The following is a 21,390-nucleotide window of genomic DNA, read 5'->3' as shown; positions in this document are numbered from 1 at the left end:
TACATTATTGTCTAAGGTTGCCCAACGTATTATATTGCTGCCTAAAGTTGCCCAACGTATTATATTGCTGCCTTAAGTTACCCAACGTATTACATTATTGTCTTAGTTTACTCAACGTATTATATTGTTGCCTTAGATATCCAACGTATTACATTGTTGCCTTAGGTTCGCAACGTATTAAATTGTTGCCTTAGGTTTCCCCAACGTATTATATTGTTGCATTAAGTTGCCCAACGTATTATATTGTTTCCTTAAGTTACCCAACGTTTAACATTGTTGTCTTAGTTTACTCAACGTATTTCATTGTTGCCTTAGATTATCCAACGTATTATATTGTTGCCATAAGTTCCCCAACGAATTATATTGTTGCCTTAGGTTACTTTAACGTATTATATTGTTGACATAGGTTCGGCAACGTATTATATTGTTGCCTTTCATTCCCCAACGCATTATACTGTTGATTTAGGTTACTAAACGTATTATATAGTTGCCTTAGGTTTGCCAACGTATTATATTGTTGCTGTATATTCCCCACCGTATTATATTATTGCCTTAGATTCCTCCGACGTATTATACTGTAGCCTTAGGTTAATCAACGTATTATATTGTTGCCTTAGGTTCCCCAAACGTAATATGTTGTTGCCTTTGGTTACCCAACGTAATAAATTGTTGCCTTAGATTCCCCCAACGTAATAAATTGTTGACTTAGATTCCCCAACGTATTATACTGTTGCCTTAAGTTCTCCAACATATTATATGGTTGTCTTAGGTTACTCAACGTATTATATGGTTGCCTTAGATTTCTCAACGTATTACATTGTTGCCTTAGGTACCCCCAACGTATTATATTGTTGTCTAAGGTTGCCCAACGTATTATATTGTTGCCTTAGTTTCCCCAACGTATTATATTGTTGCTGTATATTCCGCAACGTATTATACTGTTTTCTTAGGTTCCCCAACGTATTATATTGTTGCCTTAGATTCCCCAACGTATTATATTGCTGCCTTAGATTTCACAACGTATTATATTGTTGCCTTAGATTCCCCAACGTATTCTATTGTTGCCTTAGATTCACAAACGTATTATATTGTTGCCTTAGTTTCTCAACGTATTTTATTTTTGCCTTATATTCCCAACGTATTATACTGTTGCCTTATATTCCCCAACGTATTATATTGTTGCCTTTGATTCGCAAACGTATTGTATTGTTGTCTTAGGTTCCCCAACATATTATACTGTTGCCTTTGATTCCCAAACGCATTGTACTGTTGTCTTAGGTTCCCCAACGTATTTTATTGTTGTCTTAGATTCCTTAACGTATTATATTGTTGCCTTTGATTTCCCAACGCATTATATTGCTGCCTTACATTCCCCAACGTATTTTATTGTTGCCTTAGGTTCCTCAACGTATTATATTGTTGCCTTATGTTCTCCAACTTATTACATTGTTGCCATATGTTCCCCCAACGAATTATACTGTTGCTTTTGATTCCTCAACGTAATATATTGCTGCCTTACATTCCCCAACGGATTATATTGTTGCCTTCGGTTACTCAACGTATTATATTGTTGTCTTTGATTCAAAAACGTACTATATTGTTGCCTTAGATTCCCCAACGTATTATATTGTTGCATTAGATCCCCAAATGTATTATATTGTTGCCTTACATTTCCAAACGTATTATATTGTTGCCTTAGATTCCCCAAACGCATTATATTGTAGCCTTAGATTCTCAAACGTATTATCTTGTTGCCTTAGATTCCCAAACGTATTATACTGTTGTCTTAGATTCCCCAACGCATTATATTTTTGCGTTATATTCCCTAACGTATTGTATTGTTGCTATAGATTCCCCAACGTATTATATTGTTGCCTTAGATTCCCCAACGTATTTTATTGTTGCCTTTGATTCCCAAACGTATTGTATTGTTGTCTTAGGTTCCCCAACGTATTATATTCTTGCCTTAGATTCCTTAACGTATTATACTGTTGCATTTGATTCCCCAAACGCATTATATTGTTGCCTTAGATTCCCTAACGTATTATATTGTTGCCTTAGATTCCCCAACGCATTATATTGTTCCCTTAGATTCTCAAACGTATTATCTTGTTGCCTTAGATTCCCCAACGCATTATATTGTTGCCTTAGATTCTCAAACGTATTATCTTGTTGCCTTAGATTCCCAAACGTATTATAGTGTTGCCTTAGATTCCCCAACTTATTATATTGTTGCCTTAGATTCCCCAACGTATTATATTGTTGCCTTTGATTCCCAAACGCATTATATTGTTGCCTTACGTTCCCCGACGTATTATATTGTTTTCTTAGATTCCCCAATGCATTATATTGTTGCCTTAGATTACCCAACGTTTTATATTTTTTCCTTAGATTCCCAAACTTTTTATATTGTTGCCTTAGATTCCCCAACGTATTATATTGTTGCTTTATATTCCCCAACGTGTTATATTGTTGCCTTAGATTCCCCAACGTATTATATTGTTGCCTTAAATTTCCCAACGTATTATATTGCTGCCCTAGATTTCCCAACGTATTATATTGTTGCCTTAGATTCCCCAACGTATTCTATTGTTGCCTTAGATTCACAAACGTATTATATTGTTGCCTTAGTTTCTCAACGTATTTTATTTTTGCCTTATATTCCCAACGTATTATACTGTTGCCTTAAATTCCCCGACGTATTATATTGTTGCCTTACATTCCCCAACGTGTTATATTGTTGCCTTAGATTCCCCAACGTATTATATTGTTGCCTTAAATTTCCCAACGTATTATATTGCTGCCTTAGATTTCCCAACGTATTATATTGTTGCCTTAGATTCCCCAACGTATTCTATTGTTGCCTTAGATTCACAAACGTATTATATTGTTGCCTTAGTTTCTCAACGTATTTTATTTTTGCCTTATATTCCCAACGTATTATACTGTTGCCTTAAATTCCCCGACGTATTATATTGTTGCCTTACATTCCCCAACGTATTATATTGTTGCCTTAGATTCCCCAACGTATTATATTGTTGCCTTTGATTCCCAAACGTATTGTATTGTTGTCTTAGGTTGCCCAACGTATTATACTATTGCCTTTGATTCCCAAAGGTATTGTACTGTTGTCTTAGGTTCCCCAACGTATTTTATTGTTGTCTTAGATACCTTAACGTATTATATTGTTGCCTTAGATTTTCCAACGCATTATATTGCTGCCTTACATTCCCCAACGTATTATATTGTTGCCTTAGATTCCCCAACGTATTATATTGTTACCTTAGATTCCCCACCGTTATATTTTATTGCCTTAGATTTCCCAACAAATGTTATTGTTGCCTTAGGTTCCTCAACGTATTATATTGTTGCCTTATGTTCTCCAACGTATTATATTGTTGCCATATGTTCCCCCAACAAATTATACTGTTGCTTTTGATTCCTCAACGTAATATATTGCTGCCTTACATTCCCCAACGGATTATATTGTTGCCTTCGGTTACTCAACGTATTATATTGTTGCCTTTGATTCACAAACGTACTATATTGTTGCCTTAGATTCCCCAACGTATTATATTGTTGCATTAGATCCCCAAATGTATTATATTGTTGCCTTAGATTCCCGAACGTATTATATTGCTGCCTTAGATTCCCGAACGTATTATATTGTTGCCTTAGATTCCCGAACGTATTATATTGTTGCCTTAGATTCCCCAACGTATTATATTGTTGCCTTAGATTCCCAAACGCATTATATTGTTGCCTTAGATTCCTTAACGTATTATATTGATGCCTTAGATTCCCTAACGTATTATATTGTTGCCTTAGATTCTCCAATGCATTATATTGTTGTCTTGGCTTCGCAACGTATTACATTGTTGCCTTAGATTCCCAAACATATTATATTGTTGCCATAGGTTCCCCAACATATTATAGTGATGCCTTTGATTCCCAAACGCATTGTATTGTTGTCTTAGGTTCTGCAGCGTATTATATTGTTGCCTTAGGTTCCCCAACGTATTATATTGTTGCCTTAGATTCCCTAATGTACTATATTGTTGCTCTAGGTTCTCTAACACATTATATTGTTGCCTTAGGTTTACAACGTAATATATTATTCCCTTAGATTCACCAACGTATTATATTGTTGCTTTAGATTCCCCAACGTATTATATTTTTTTTTTCCTTAGATTCCCAAACGTATTATATTGTTGCCTTAGAATCCCCAACGTATTACAATGTAGCATTAGATTCCCCAACGTATAAATATTGTTGCCTTACATTGCCCAACGTATTATATTACTGTCTTAGGTTCCCTAACGTACTACATTTTTGCGGTAGGTTCCCTAACGTACTATATTCTTGCCTTAGATTCCTCAACGTATTACATTGTTGCCTTAGGTTCCCTCAACGTTTTATATTGTTGTCTTAGTTTGCCCAAGGTATTATATTTCTGCGATAAGTTACCCAACGTATTACATTGTTGTATTAGTTTACTCAACATATTGTGTTTTTGCCTTAGATATCCAACGTATTACATTTTTGCCTTAGATTCCTCAACGTATTAGGTTGTTGACTTAGGTTCCCCAAACGTACTATGGTGTTGCCTTAGGTTACCCAACGTTTAATATTGTTGCCTTAGATTCCCCCAACGTATTTTATTGTTGCCTTAGATTCCCCCAACGTATTATACTGTTGCCTTATGTTCTCCAACATATTATGTTGTTGCCTTAAGTTCTCCAACATATTATATGGTTGCCTTAGGTTACTCAACGTATTATATTGTTGTCTTAGGTTACTCAACGTATTATATGGTTGCCTTAGATTCCTCAACGTATTACATTATTGTCTAAGGTTGCCCAACGTATTATATTGCTGCCTAAAGTTGCCCAACGTATTATATTGCTGCCTTAAGTTACCCAACGTATTACATTATTGTCTTAGTTTACTCAACGTATTATATTGTTGCCTTAGATATCCAACGTATTACATTGTTGCCTTAGGTTCGCAACGTATTAAATTGTTGCCTTAGGTTTCCCCAACGTATTATATTGTTGCATTAAGTTGCCCAACGTATTATATTGTTTCCTTAAGTTACCCAACGTTTAACATTGTTGTCTTAGTTTACTCAACGTATTTCATTGTTGCCTTAGATTATCCAACGTATTATATTGTTGCCATAAGTTCCCCAACGAATTATATTGTTGCCTTAGGTTACTTTAACGTATTATATTGTTGACATAGGTTCGGCAACGTATTATATTGTTGCCTTTCATTCCCCAACGCATTATACTGTTGATTTAGGTTACTAAACGTATTATATAGTTGCCTTAGGTTTGCCAACGTATTATATTGTTGCTGTATATTCCCCACCGTATTATATTATTGCCTTAGATTCCTCCGACGTATTATACTGTAGCCTTAGGTTAATCAACGTATTATATTGTTGCCTTAGGTTCCCCAAACGTAATATGTTGTTGCCTTTGGTTACCCAACGTAATAAATTGTTGCCTTAGATTCCCCCAACGTAATAAATTGTTGACTTAGATTCCCCAACGTATTATACTGTTGCCTTAAGTTCTCCAACATATTATATGGTTGTCTTAGGTTACTCAACGTATTATATGGTTGCCTTAGATTTCTCAACGTATTACATTGTTGCCTTAGGTACCCCCAACGTATTATATTGTTGTCTAAGGTTGCCCAACGTATTATATTGTTGCCTTAGTTTCCCCAACGTATTATATTGTTGCTGTATATTCCGCAACGTATTATACTGTTTTCTTAGGTTCCCCAACGTATTATATTGTTGCCTTAGATTCCCCAACGTATTATATTGCTGCCTTAGATTTCACAACGTATTATATTGTTGCCTTAGATTCCCCAACGTATTCTATTGTTGCCTTAGATTCACAAACGTATTATATTGTTGCCTTAGTTTCTCAACGTATTTTATTTTTGCCTTATATTCCCAACGTATTATACTGTTGCCTTATATTCCCCAACGTATTATATTGTTGCCTTTGATTCGCAAACGTATTGTATTGTTGTCTTAGGTTCCCCAACATATTATACTGTTGCCTTTGATTCCCAAACGCATTGTACTGTTGTCTTAGGTTCCCCAACGTATTATACTGTTGTCTTAGATTCCCCAACGCATTATATTTTTGCGTTATATTCCCTAACGTATTGTATTGTTGCCTTAGATTCCCCAACGTATTATATTGTTGCCTTAGATTCCCCAACGTATTTTATTGTTGCCTTTGATTCCCAAACGTATTGTATTGTTGTCTTAGGTTCCCCAACGTATTATATTCTTGCCTTAGATTCCTTAACGTATTATACTGTTGCATTTGATTCCCCAAACGCATTATATTGTTGCCTTAGATTCCCTAACGTATTATATTGTTGCCTTAGATTCCCCAACGCATTATATTGTTCCCTTAGATTCTCAAACGTATTATCTTGTTGCCTTAGATTCCCCAACGCATTATATTGTTGCCTTAGATTCTCAAACGTATTATCTTGTTGCCTTAGATTCCCAAACGTATTATAGTGTTGCCTTAGATTCCCCAACTTATTATATTGTTGCCTTAGATTCCCCAACGTATTATATTGTTGCCTTTGATTCCCAAACGCATTATATTGTTGCCTTACGTTCCCCGACGTATTATATTGTTTTCTTAGATTCCCCAATACATTATATTGTTGCCTTAGATTACCCAACGTTTTATATTTTTTCCTTAGATTCCCAAACTTTTTATATTGTTGCCTTAGATTCCCCAACGTATTATATTGTTGCTTTATATTCCCCAACGTGTTATATTGTTGCCTTAGATTCCCCAACGTATTATATTGTTGCCTTAAATTTCCCAACGTATTATATTGCTGCCCTAGATTTCCCAACGTATTATATTGTTGCCTTAGATTCCCCAACGTATTCTATTGTTGCCTTAGATTCACAAACGTATTATATTGTTGCCTTAGTTTCTCAACGTATTTTATTTTTGCCTTATATTCCCAACGTATTATACTGTTGCCTTAAATTCCCCGACGTATTATATTGTTGCCTTACATTCCCCAACGTGTTATATTGTTGCCTTAGATTCCCCAACGTATTATATTGTTGCCTTAAATTTCCCAACGTATTATATTGCTGCCTTAGATTTCCCAACGTATTATATTGTTGCCTTAGATTCCCCAACGAATTCTATTGTTGCCTTAGATTCACAAACGTATTATATTGTTGCCTTAGTTTCTCAACGTATTTTATTTTTGCCTTATATTCCCAACGTATTATACTGTTGCCTTAAATTCCCCGACGTATTATATTGTTGCCTTACATTCCCCAACGTATTATATTGTTGCCTTAGATTCCCCAACGTATTATATTGTTGCCTTTGATTCCCAAACGTATTGTATTGTTGTCTTAGGTTGCCCAACGTATTATACTGTTGCCTTTGATTCCCAAAGGTATTGTACTGTTGTCTTAGGTTCCCCAACGTATTTTATTGTTGTCTTAGATACCTTAACGTATTATATTGTTGCCTTAGATTTCCCAACGCATTATATTGCTGCCTTACATTCCCCAACGTATTATATTGTTGCCTTAGATTCCCCAACGTATTATATTGTTACCTTAGATTCCCCACCGTTATATTTTATTGCCTTAGATTTCCCAACAAATGTTATTGTTGCCTTAGGTTCTTCAACGTATTATATTGTTGCCTTATGTTCTCCAACGTATTATATTGTTGCCATATGTTCCCCCAACAAATTATACTGTTGCTTTTGATTCCTCAACGTAATATATTGCTGCCTTACATTCCCCAACGGATTATATTGTTGCCTTCGGTTACTCAACGTATTATATTGTTGCCTTTGATTCACAAACGTACTATATTGTTGCCTTAGATTCCCCAACGTATTATATTGTTGCATTAGATCCCCAAATGTATTATATTGTTGCCTTAGATTCCCGAACGTATTATATTGCTGCCTTAGATTCCCGAACGTATTATATTGTTGCCTTAGATTCCCGAACGTATTATATTGTTGCCTTAGATTCCCCAACGTATTATATTGTTGCCTTAGATTCCCAAACGCATTATATTGTTGCCTTAGATTCCTTAACGTATTATATTGATGCCTTAGATTCCCTAACGTATTATATTGTTGCCTTAGATTCTCCAATGCATTATATTGTTGTCTTGGCTTCGCAACGTATTACATTGTTGCCTTAGATTCCCAAACATATTATATTGTTGCCATAGGTTCCCCAACATATTATAGTGATGCCTTTGATTCCCAAACGCATTGTATTGTTGTCTTAGGTTCTGCAGCGTATTATATTGTTGCCTTAGGTTCCCCAACGTATTATATTGTTGCCTTAGATTCCCTAATGTACTATATTGTTGCTCTAGGTTCTCTAACACATTATATTGTTGCCTTAGGTTTACAACGTAATATATTATTCCCTTAGATTCACCAACGTATTATATTGTTGCTTTAGATTCCCCAACGTATTATATTTTTTTTTTCCTTAGATTCCCAAACGTATTATATTGTTGCCTTAGAATCCCCAACGTATTACAATGTAGCATTAGATTCCCCAACGTATAAATATTGTTGCCTTACATTGCCCAACGTATTATATTACTGTCTTAGGTTCCCTAACGTACTACATTTTTGCGGTAGGTTCCCTAACGTACTATATTCTTGCCTTAGATTCCTCAACGTATTACATTGTTGCCTTAGGTTCCCTCAACGTTTTATATTGTTGTCTTAGTTTGCCCAAGGTATTATATTTCTGCGATAAGTTACCCAACGTATTACATTGTTGTATTAGTTTACTCAACATATTGTGTTTTTGCCTTAGATATCCAACGTATTACATTTTTGCCTTAGATTCCTCAACGTATTAGGTTGTTGACTTAGGTTCCCCAAACGTACTATGGTGTTGCCTTAGGTTACCCAACGTTTAATATTGTTGCCTTAGATTCCCCCAACGTATTTTATTGTTGCCTTAGATTCCCCCAACGTATTATACTGTTGCCTTATGTTCTCCAACATATTATGTTGTTGCCTTAAGTTCTCCAACATATTATATGGTTGCCTTAGGTTACTCAACGTATTATATTGTTGTCTTAGGTTACTCAACGTATTATATGGTTGCCTTAGATTCCTCAACGTATTACATTATTGTCTAAGGTTGCCCAACGTATTATATTGCTGCCTAAAGTTGCCCAACGTATTATATTGCTGCCTTAAGTTACCCAACGTATTACATTATTGTCTTAGTTTACTCAACGTATTATATTGTTGCCTTAGATATCCAACGTATTACATTGTTGCCTTAGGTTCGCAACGTATTAAATTGTTGCCTTAGGTTTCCCCAACGTATTATATTGTTGCATTAAGTTGCCCAACGTATTATATTGTTTCCTTAAGTTACCCAACGTTTAACATTGTTGTCTTAGTTTACTCAACGTATTTCATTGTTGCCTTAGATTATCCAACGTATTATATTGTTGCCATAAGTTCCCCAACGAATTATATTGTTGCCTTAGGTTACTTTAACGTATTATATTGTTGACATAGGTTCGGCAACGTATTATATTGTTGCCTTTCATTCCCCAACGCATTATACTGTTGATTTAGGTTACTAAACGTATTATATAGTTGCCTTAGGTTTGCCAACGTATTATATTGTTGCTGTATATTCCCCACCGTATTATATTATTGCCTTAGATTCCTCCGACGTATTATACTGTAGCCTTAGGTTAATCAACGTATTATATTGTTGCCTTAGGTTCCCCAAACGTAATATGTTGTTGCCTTTGGTTACCCAACGTAATAAATTGTTGCCTTAGATTCCCCCAACGTAATAAATTGTTGACTTAGATTCCCCAACGTATTATACTGTTGCCTTAAGTTCTCCAACATATTATATGGTTGTCTTAGGTTACTCAACGTATTATATGGTTGCCTTAGATTTCTCAACGTATTACATTGTTGCCTTAGGTACCCCCAACGTATTATATTGTTGTCTAAGGTTGCCCAACGTATTATATTGTTGCCTTAGTTTCCCCAACGTATTATATTGTTGCTGTATATTCCGCAACGTATTATACTGTTTTCTTAGGTTCCCCAACGTATTATATTGTTGCCTTAGATTCCCCAACGTATTATATTGCTGCCTTAGATTTCACAACGTATTATATTGTTGCCTTAGATTCCCCAATGTATTCTATTGTTGCCTTAGATTCACAAACGTATTATATTGTTGCCTTAGTTTCTCAACGTATTTTATTTTTGCCTTATATTCCCAACGTATTATACTGTTGCCTTATATTCCCCAACGTATTATATTGTTGCCTTTGATTCGCAAACGTATTGTATTGTTGTCTTAGGTTCCCCAACATATTATACTGTTGCCTTTGATTCCCAAACGCATTGTACTGTTGTCTTAGGTTCCCCAACGTATTTTATTGTTGTCTTAGATTCCTTAACGTATTATATTGTTGCCTTTGATTTCCCAACGCATTATATTGCTGCCTTACATTCCCCAACGTATTTTATTGTTGCCTTAGGTTCCTCAACGTATTATATTGTTGCCTTATGTTCTCCAACGTATTACATTGTTGCCATATGTTCCCCCAACGAATTATACTGTTGCTTTTGATTCCTCAACGTAATATATTGCTGCCTTACATTCCCCAACGGATTATATTGTTGCCTTCGGTTACTCAACGTATTATATTGTTGTCTTTGATTCAAAAACGTACTATATTGTTGCCTTAGATTCCCCAACGTATTATATTGTTGCATTAGATCCCCAAATGTATTATATTGTTGCCTTACATTTCCAAACGTATTATATTGTTGCCTTAGATTCCCCAAACGCATTATATTGTAGCCTTAGATTCTCAAACGTATTATCTTGTTGCCTTAGATTCCCAAACGTATTATACTGTTGTCTTAGATTCCCCAACGCATTATATTTTTGCGTTATATTCCCTAACGTATTGTATTGTTGCCTTAGATTCCCCAACGTATTATATTGTTGCCTTAGATTCCCCAACGTATTTTATTGTTGCCTTTGATTCCCAAACGTATTGTATTGTTGTCTTAGGTTCCCCAACGTATTATATTCTTGCCTTAGATTCCTTAACGTATTATACTGTTGCATTTGATTCCCCAAACGCATTATATTGTTGCCTTAGATTCCCTAACGTATTATATTGTTGCCTTAGATTCCCCAACGCATTATATTGTTCCCTTAGATTCTCAAACGTATTATCTTGTTGCCTTAGATTCCCCAACGCATTATATTGTTGCCTTAGATTCTCAAACGTATTATCTTGTTGCCTTAGATTCCCAAACGTATTATAGTGTTGCCTTAGATTCCCCAACTTATTATATTGTTGCCTTAGATTCCCCAACGTATTATATTGTTGCCTTTGATTCCCAAACGCATTATATTGTTGCCTTACGTTCCCCGACGTATTATATTGTTTTCTTAGATTCCCCAATGCATTATATTGTTGCCTTAGATTACCCAACGTTTTATATTTTTTCCTTAGATTCCCAAACTTTTTATATTGTTGCCTTAGATTCCCCAACGTATTATATTGTTGCTTTATATTCCCCAACGTGTTATATTGTTGCCTTAGATTCCCCAACGTATTATATTGTTGCCTTAAATTTCCCAACGTATTATATTGCTGCCCTAGATTTCCCAACGTATTATATTGTTGCCTTAGATTCCCCAACGTATTCTATTGTTGCCTTAGATTCACAAACGTATTATATTGTTGCCTTAGTTTCTCAACGTATTTTATTTTTGCCTTATATTCCCAACGTATTATACTGTTGCCTTAAATTCCCCGACGTATTATATTGTTGCCTTACATTCCCCAACGTGTTATATTGTTGCCTTAGATTCCCCAACGTATTATATTGTTGCCTTAAATTTCCCAACGTATTATATTGCTGCCTTAGATTTCCCAACGTATTATATTGTTGCCTTAGATTCCCCAACGTATTCTATTGTTGCCTTAGATTCACAAACGTATTATATTGTTGCCTTAGTTTCTCAACGTATTTTATTTTTGCCTTATATTCCCAACGTATTATACTGTTGCCTTAAATTCCCCGACGTATTATATTGTTGCCTTACATTCCCCAACGTATTATATTGTTGCCTTAGATTCCCCAACGTATTATATTGTTGCCTTTGATTCCCAAACGTATTGTATTGTTGTCTTAGGTTGCCCAACGTATTATACTGTTGCCTTTGATTCCCAAAGGTATTGTACTGTTGTCTTAGGTTCCCCAACGTATTTTATTGTTGTCTTAGATACCTTAACGTATTATATTGTTGCCTTAGATTTCCCAACGCATTATATTGCTGCCTTACATTCCCCAACGTATTATATTGTTGCCTTAGATTCCCCAACGTATTATATTGTTACCTTAGATTCCCCACCGTTATATTTTATTGCCTTAGATTTCCCAACAAATGTTATTGTTGCCTTAGGTTCCTCAACGTATTATATTGTTGCCTTATGTTCTCCAACGTATTATATTGTTGCCATATGTTCCCCCAACAAATTATACTGTTGCTTTTGATTCCTCAACGTAATATATTGCTGCCTTACATTCCCCAACGGATTATATTGTTGCCTTCGGTTACTCAACGTATTATATTGTTGCCTTTGATTCACAAACGTACTATATTGTTGCCTTAGATTCCCCAACGTATTATATTGTTGCATTAGATCCCCAAATGTATTATATTGTTGCCTTAGATTCCCGAACGTATTATATTGCTGCCTTAGATTCCCGAACGTATTATATTGTTGCCTTAGATTCCCGAACGTATTATATTGTTGCCTTAGATTCCCCAACGTATTATATTGTTGCCTTAGATTCCCAAACGCATTATATTGTTGCCTTAGATTCCTTAACGTATTATATTGATGCCTTAGATTCCCTAACGTATTATATTGTTGCCTTAGATTCTCCAATGCATTATATTGTTGTCTTGGCTTCGCAACGTATTACATTGTTGCCTTAGATTCCCAAACATATTATATTGTTGCCATAGGTTCCCCAACATATTATAGTGATGCCTTTGATTCCCAAACGCATTGTATTGTTGTCTTAGGTTCTGCAGCGTATTATATTGTTGCCTTAGGTTCCCCAACGTATTATATTGTTGCCTTAGATTCCCTAATGTACTATATTGTTGCTCTAGGTTCTCTAACACATTATATTGTTGCCTTAGGTTTACAACGTAATATATTATTCCCTTAGATTCACCAACGTATTATATTGTTGCTTTAGATTCCCCAACGTATTATATTTTTTTTTTCCTTAGATTCCCAAACGTATTATATTGTTGCCTTAGAATCCCCAACGTATTACAATGTAGCATTAGATTCCCCAACGTATAAATATTGTTGCCTTACATTGCCCAACGTATTATATTACTGTCTTAGGTTCCCTAACGTACTACATTTTTGCGGTAGGTTCCCTAACGTACTATATTCTTGCCTTAGATTCCTCAACGTATTACATTGTTGCCTTAGGTTCCCTCAACGTTTTATATTGTTGTCTTAGTTTGCCCAAGGTATTATATTTCTGCGATAAGTTACCCAACGTATTACATTGTTGTATTAGTTTACTCAACATATTGTGTTTTTGCCTTAGATATCCAACGTATTACATTTTTGCCTTAGATTCCTCAACGTATTAGGTTGTTGACTTAGGTTCCCCAAACGTACTATGGTGTTGCCTTAGGTTACCCAACGTTTAATATTGTTGCCTTAGATTCCCCCAACGTATTTTATTGTTGCCTTAGATTCCCCCAACGTATTATACTGTTGCCTTATGTTCTCCAACATATTATGTTGTTGCCTTAAGTTCTCCAACATATTATATGGTTGCCTTAGGTTACTCAACGTATTATATTGTTGTCTTAGGTTACTCAACGTATTATATGGTTGCCTTAGATTCCTCAACGTATTACATTATTGTCTAAGGTTGCCCAACGTATTATATTGCTGCCTAAAGTTGCCCAACGTATTATATTGCTGCCTTAAGTTACCCAACGTATTACATTATTGTCTTAGTTTACTCAACGTATTATATTGTTGCCTTAGATATCCAACGTATTACATTGTTGCCTTAGGTTCGCAACGTATTAAATTGTTGCCTTAGGTTTCCCCAACGTATTATATTGTTGCATTAAGTTGCCCAACGTATTATATTGTTTCCTTAAGTTACCCAACGTTTAACATTGTTGTCTTAGTTTACTCAACGTATTTCATTGTTGCCTTAGATTATCCAACGTATTATATTGTTGCCATAAGTTCCCCAACGAATTATATTGTTGCCTTAGGTTACTTTAACGTATTATATTGTTGACATAGGTTCGGCAACGTATTATATTGTTGCCTTTCATTCCCCAACGCATTATACTGTTGATTTAGGTTACTAAACGTATTATATAGTTGCCTTAGGTTTGCCAACGTATTATATTGTTGCTGTATATTCCCCACCGTATTATATTATTGCCTTAGATTCCTCCGACGTATTATACTGTAGCCTTAGGTTAATCAACGTATTATATTGTTGCCTTAGGTTCCCCAAACGTAATATGTTGTTGCCTTTGGTTACCCAACGTAATAAATTGTTGCCTTAGATTCCCCCAACGTAATAAATTGTTGACTTAGATTCCCCAACGTATTATACTGTTGCCTTAAGTTCTCCAACATATTATATGGTTGTCTTAGGTTACTCAACGTATTATATGGTTGCCTTAGATTTCTCAACGTATTACATTGTTGCCTTAGGTACCCCCAACGTATTATATTGTTGTCTAAGGTTGCCCAACGTATTATATTGTTGCCTTAGTTTCCCCAACGTATTATATTGTTGCTGTATATTCCGCAACGTATTATACTGTTTTCTTAGGTTCCCCAACGTATTATATTGTTGCCATAGATTCCCCACCGTATTATATTATTGCCTTAGATTCCTCCAACGTATTATACTGTTGCTTTAGGTTAATCAACGTATTATATTGTTGCCTTATGGTACCCAATGTATTACGTTGTTGTCTTTGATTACTCAACATTTTATATTGTTCCCTTAGGTTCCCCAACGTATTATATTGTTGCCTCTGGTTGCCCAACGTATTATATTGTTGCCTTAAGTTACCAAACGTATTGCATTGTTGCCTTAAGTTACCAAACGTATTACATTGTAGCCTTAAGGTACCCAACGTATTACATTGTTTCCTTGGTTTACTCAACGTATTATATTGTTGCTTTTGACTACTCAACGTATTATATTATTGCCCTTTGTATCCCAAAGTATTATATTACTGCCTCAGGTTACCCAGCGTATTTTATTGTTGCCTTCAGTAACCCAACGTAGTGTTATATTGCCTTAGGTAACCCAACGTATTATATCGTTGCCTTTAGTTATCAACGTATTACATTGTTGTCTTAGTTTACTCGTTGAATTGTATTGTTGCCTTAAGTTACCCAACGTCTTATATATTGTTGCCTTAAGTTTCTCAACGCATTACATTGTTGTCTTAGTTTACTCATTGTATTGTATTGTTGCCTTAAGTTACCCAACGTATTATATATTGTTGCCTTAAGTTTCTCAAAGTATTACATTGTTGTCTTAGTTTACTCAACGTATTATACTGTTGCCTTAGGTTACCCAACGTATTATTATGTTGCCTTAGGTTACTCAACGTATTATATTGTTGCTTTTGGCTACTCAAAGTATTATAGTATTGTATTATGCCCAAACGTATTATATTGTTGCTTTAGGTTACCCAACGTATTATTATGTTGCCTTAGGTTACTCAACGTATTATATTGTTGCTTTTGGCTACTCAAAGTATTATAGTATTGTATTATGCCCAAACGTATTATATTGTTGCTTTAGGTTACCCAACGTATTATTATGTTGCTTTAGGTTACCCAACGTATTGTATTGTTGCCTTAGGTTATCAACGTATTACATTGTTGTCTTAGTTTACTCATTGTATTGTATTGTTGCCTTAGGTTACTCAACGTATTATATTGTTACTTTTGGTTACTCAACGTATTATATTATTATCTTGTGTCCAAACGTATTATATTGTTGCTTTAGGTTCCCCAGCGTATTATATTGTTGCTTTATGTTACCCAACGTATTACATTGTTGCCTTAGGTTACTCAACATTTTATATTGTTGCCTTAGGTTACCCAACGTATTACATTGTTGCCTTAGGTTACTCAACATTTTATATTATTGCCTTAGGTTCCCCAACGTATTATATTGTTGCCTTAGGTTGCCCAACGTATTACATTGTTGCCTTATGTTACCCAACGTATTACATTGTTGCCTTAGGTTACTCAACATTTTATATTATTTCCTTAGGTTCCCCAACGTATTACATTGTTGCCTTAGGTTACTCAACATTTTATATTATTGCCTTAGGTTCCCCAACGTATTACATTGTTGCCTTATGTTACCCAACGTATTACATTGTTGCCTTAGGTTACTCAACATTTTATATTATTGCCTTAGGTTACTCAACATTTTATATTATTGCCTTAGGTTCCCCAACGTATTATATTGTTGCCTTATGTTACCCAACGTATTATATTGTTGCTTTAGGTTGCCCAACGTATTATATTGTTGCCTTAGGTTACCCAACGTATTACATTGTTGCCTTAGGTTACTCAACATTTTATATTATTGCCTTAGGTTCCCCAACGTATTACATTGTTGCCTTATGTTACCCATCGTATTACATTGTTGCCTTAGGTTACCCAACGTATTACATTGTTGCCTCAGGTTACCCAACATATTACATTGTTGCCTTAGGTTTGTCAACATTTTTAGTGGGGTGGCAAAATAAAAAAAAAATCTGTTGGCATTTTTTAGTACAATATGGCATCCATGCTGAAGTTGTCCCTATTATAGTAGGGAACACTTTTATGGTGGATGCCACATTGGTAACAGCTGTTAAGGGCAGGTACAAAGCTTCTTTGGGGGGCGAAAAGACAAAAAAAAAATCCTTAGATTCGTGAACAAATATATTTTATATTTATTATTTTGCACATCCATGGTAATGAATATTATACAGTGTTTGCTATAATATTTTTAAAAATTCCTGTATAATTAATTTAACCTATTTTTGCTATATTTGTCAATCCAGGTAACTTGGGGAGGGGGTTAATACCTGAACTATATTGGGAATATTAACAAAATATGTAACAAATCAGACTATGTCTCTAAAACCAGAACTTGAATAAGCACATAGCAGAGTATTTTCCGAACGAAAATCAATGTTGAATGTGTAGTGAACGTGTATCATACCTTTTTAGGACCCCCCCCCCAGAATACTACATCATAATGGTTTGAAATGAGCATTTGAAGGTGGGCGTCAATTTTACAGAAAAACAATAAATATGAACATAAAGGTTGTACAGACGGGTTATCAAAGTTACATCTTAAAATATATATTTGAATAAGCTATTATATATATAATAGTATAGTTATTTTTTGATAGGTGAACCTTCTTCATAACCAAGGATTTTTTTCATGGTCATTACAGGAATTGAACCAATTGCAATGGAACCTACAACAAGTTTAAAAAGAAAAACGCCAGATTTAAGTACTGTCATTTCAAGATGTTTATTCTGCCAATCTTCTGAAAAGCTAGGGCTAAGGAGTGGAAAAAGTGAAAGTGTTTGTAGAGTTCAAGATATTATTACTCCCAGAAGGAAATATGATGACCCAAATATAGATTTACTTGATCGTTTAGAGACCATAACTGATTGGAACCAAACATTTGTCTGGCACAAAGATTGTTACTCGTCTTTCACATCATCTAATAAAATAGGTAGATTAAAGCAACACCATGAAGGTCAAAGTAACTCATCAACTGCAATTGATGAGAAAAAAACAACAGAACGACCACGGTCAAGAAGTTCTCTTCCATCAGTAAACTGGGAATTGTGTATATTTTGTCAATATTTACTACAAGCTGAAGAACATGGTAGACGACTGGTCAAGCGTTTTGTGGAAGACAGATTAACCAATAAGATGGTGTATCTTTATTCTCCACTTCATCGCAACAATTCTCAAACATTTGGGTAACTCTTGAAAGTAACAGTTCAAAGAAAAGATGAAAGCAAAGTTGTCAAAGCTGACAGAAATTTATTTCATAGATTGCTAGTAGCAACAGATGCAGGAGAAAGGTTGATCTATCAGCAGTTTTCCAACACGAATTATCGCATGTTCCTCTTTCCTTAGCAGATATAGGCGGAAATCTCCGTTCAACAACAAAATCAAGTCTCTCAGATATCCTTCAAGCTGATATTGATATTAGGATGTCCCTCCCAGAGAATGAGAAGAAGACATGTTTACTTATCGATGGAGAAGCCTTGATACAGGCAATAGGGAAACCATCTGGTGCCAAGAACTTTGGTGACTTGGCTGATCTTTTCTGTGACAGAGTAATCAGACACCTAGGATCAATATACAAAAGAGTTGATGTTTGTTTTGATCGTTATGAAGAATATTCTATAAAGAATGCTACAAGATTTAAAAGAGGTGGAAAATCCCGTCATGCGATTAGGAAAGTTATTGATAGCAGAGAAGTACCATTGCCCCAAGTATGGAAGAATTTCATGGACATGCCACTGAATAAGGCAAATTTGGCCAGATTTCTTTCCTTACTATACAACTAATTGAACGAATGAATGACCTTCCCGAAGAATGTGAGCTTCTGACAGCAGGTGGATTGTCTTACGGAACACTTGCAGTATCATCAAGTGAACGTGATATTTCAAGCCTTAATGCCAACCATGAAGAAGCAGATACCAGATTGGTTCTACATGCTAAAGATGCTAGATCACAAGATTTTGAAAGAACAGTAATTGAATGCTCTGATACAGATGTAATGGTGCTTCTTATTCATTTCAAAGATAGCCTGACAAAAGAAATATGGTTCAAGAGGGGTAACAAATATATTCCTATACATGACATTGTAATATCACCAATGGTACGAGGGAATATTGTTGCATTCCATGCATTAACAGGTTGCGACACAACCTCAAGCTTCTCTGGAATTGGTAAGAAAACTGCATGGAAAATGTTCATCAAGAATCCACAACTTCTAAATGGTCTTGGCTATGGTAATTTGGATCAACAGATATCAGGAAGAGTTGAAAGGTTCGTGTGTCTCTTGTATGGATGTGATTGCTCACTGGTGAATGAAGCCCGGCTCACACTGTTTCTTCGTGCAAAGAAAGTTCCTGAAGGATTACCTCCAACTAATGATTCACTTGAGTATCATATGAAACGTGTCCATCATCAGACGACTGTGTGGGTGCAAGAATTAACTACTACCCAGAAAGTTCCTGATCCAGTTGACTCTGGTGGGTGGAGAAAGGATGAGAGTCAGTCATGTCTTCTTCCTGTTCTGATGTCAAAGGAGCCTGTACCAGCAGTTTGTCTCGAAATTATCGCCTGTGGCTGCCGAACAAAGTGTTCTACTTCAAGGTGTAAATGTTATGTTAAAAAACTCATTTGTACAGGGGCGTGTGGATGTGGGGCAGAAGATTGCAATAACCCAACTGCAGAATAAGAAGAAAAAGAGCATACAGAGTATCACCCGAAGTACTTAATTTGATGTAGTGTTTCATAGTGTAATTATTTGTAGCATAGTAAAAAATATATACTAGATCTTGCACAATTTATTATTATTGATCAAGGACATATATGACTAACCATTCATTTGTCATAATAGGCAAGGATTTGCAAATGCATCTGTTCGTTGTTATTTCTACGATTATTTATTCAGAAATGTTGCTTTTCATGTTTATTGATGATACTGATGGCGAATTAGGACTCTTAGTATTTTGTAGTTGATTAACTACGAGAAGTCGAACATTAATGATGTATTGCACTAAATCATTTCATCTTCTCATCCCAATCTAGCGAGCTCCATAGTTAGTTATACAAGGTGACTATATTCGGTGATATTTCCTCATTAGTATATTGAGTGCTAAAGGATAATAAACAATTTCTGAACAAGCAATGTATGTTAAGATGTTTTTTTAGTATAAGTAATGTTAATGCCAACATGTATTTATAGGAACCTGCATTTGATTGTGATTTCTTGTATCATGCTATCATCTTGACCCCCCTGCAACATGCAAGTACACATTTGTTGCCCAAGTGTTAAGAGGATTTGACCCTCCCCCTCCAGAATATGACATCACCTTGAAATTGTTTGGTTTTATCAAGACAGAATTTATAGCACTCCGTGTTGGACTCAAAAGTTACCTCCATGCATAATATCAACAAAATGTGCTATTACAACAAATTTCCTGGATGTATAATCCTAGTTTTTACTCCTGTAAATTTCGAGCCAAACCACTGGTCTTTCCAATACTAGTATAGAAAATGCCTCTAATTATGGGTGGTTCTAATAAATATTCCGAGCATTTCTACATTGGATAAGCATCCTAATCTCAAAGCATAATTTATTATTTATGTCTAGAGACTTTATTAGTATGCCTGTATTCCCAATTCCTACAATGTAGAGAAGCCCCCCCCCCTTGAGCTAGCAATGAACCCTTAAAATCCAGCTATATGTGTAGTATACACTCCGAAAATTGTCTCACTGCACTAGCAAAACACATTTCCAGAATATAAATACCATTTGTAACTAAACAGTTCCATTAAATTATTTGTAGAAACTAGCAACCTATATTAATATGTGCGTTTTCTTATTTCTTACTGATTTTGAGCCCCCCCCCCCACTTTAGCCAGGTTTATACCCTTAATATGCAGATACAGAGTTGGCATCCACCCTTGTGTTGTTCTACTATATCATGACAACATTTCTAGCATGGATGCCATATTGTACTAAAGAATGCCATCGGAAGTTATTTCCAGCATCTTTTTCAGTTTTTGCCACCCCACTATTTATATTGTTGTCTTTTGTTCCCCAACGTATTATATTGTTGCCTTGTGTCCAAACGTATTACATTGTTGCCTTAGGTTACTCAACATTTTATATTATTGCCTTAGGTTCCCCAACGTATTATATTGTTGCCTTAGGTTACTCAACATATTATATTATTGCCTTATGTTACTCAACGTATTACATTATTGTCTTGTGTCCAACCGTATTATATTGTTTCCTTTGATTCCCCAACGTATTATATTGTTGCCTTGTGTCCAAACGTATTACATTGTTGCCTTAGGTTACTCAACATTTTATATTATTGCCTTAGGTTCCCCAACGTATTATATTGTTGCCTTAGGTTACTCAAAATTTTATATTATTGCCTTAGGTTC

Source organism: Saccoglossus kowalevskii, chromosome 13 (genome assembly GCF_978046115.1).
Source record: "Saccoglossus kowalevskii chromosome 13, keSacKowa6.1, whole genome shotgun sequence".
Classification (NCBI taxonomy): domain Eukaryota; kingdom Metazoa; phylum Hemichordata; class Enteropneusta; family Harrimaniidae; genus Saccoglossus; species Saccoglossus kowalevskii.
This window is presented reverse-complemented; position numbering follows the sequence as displayed.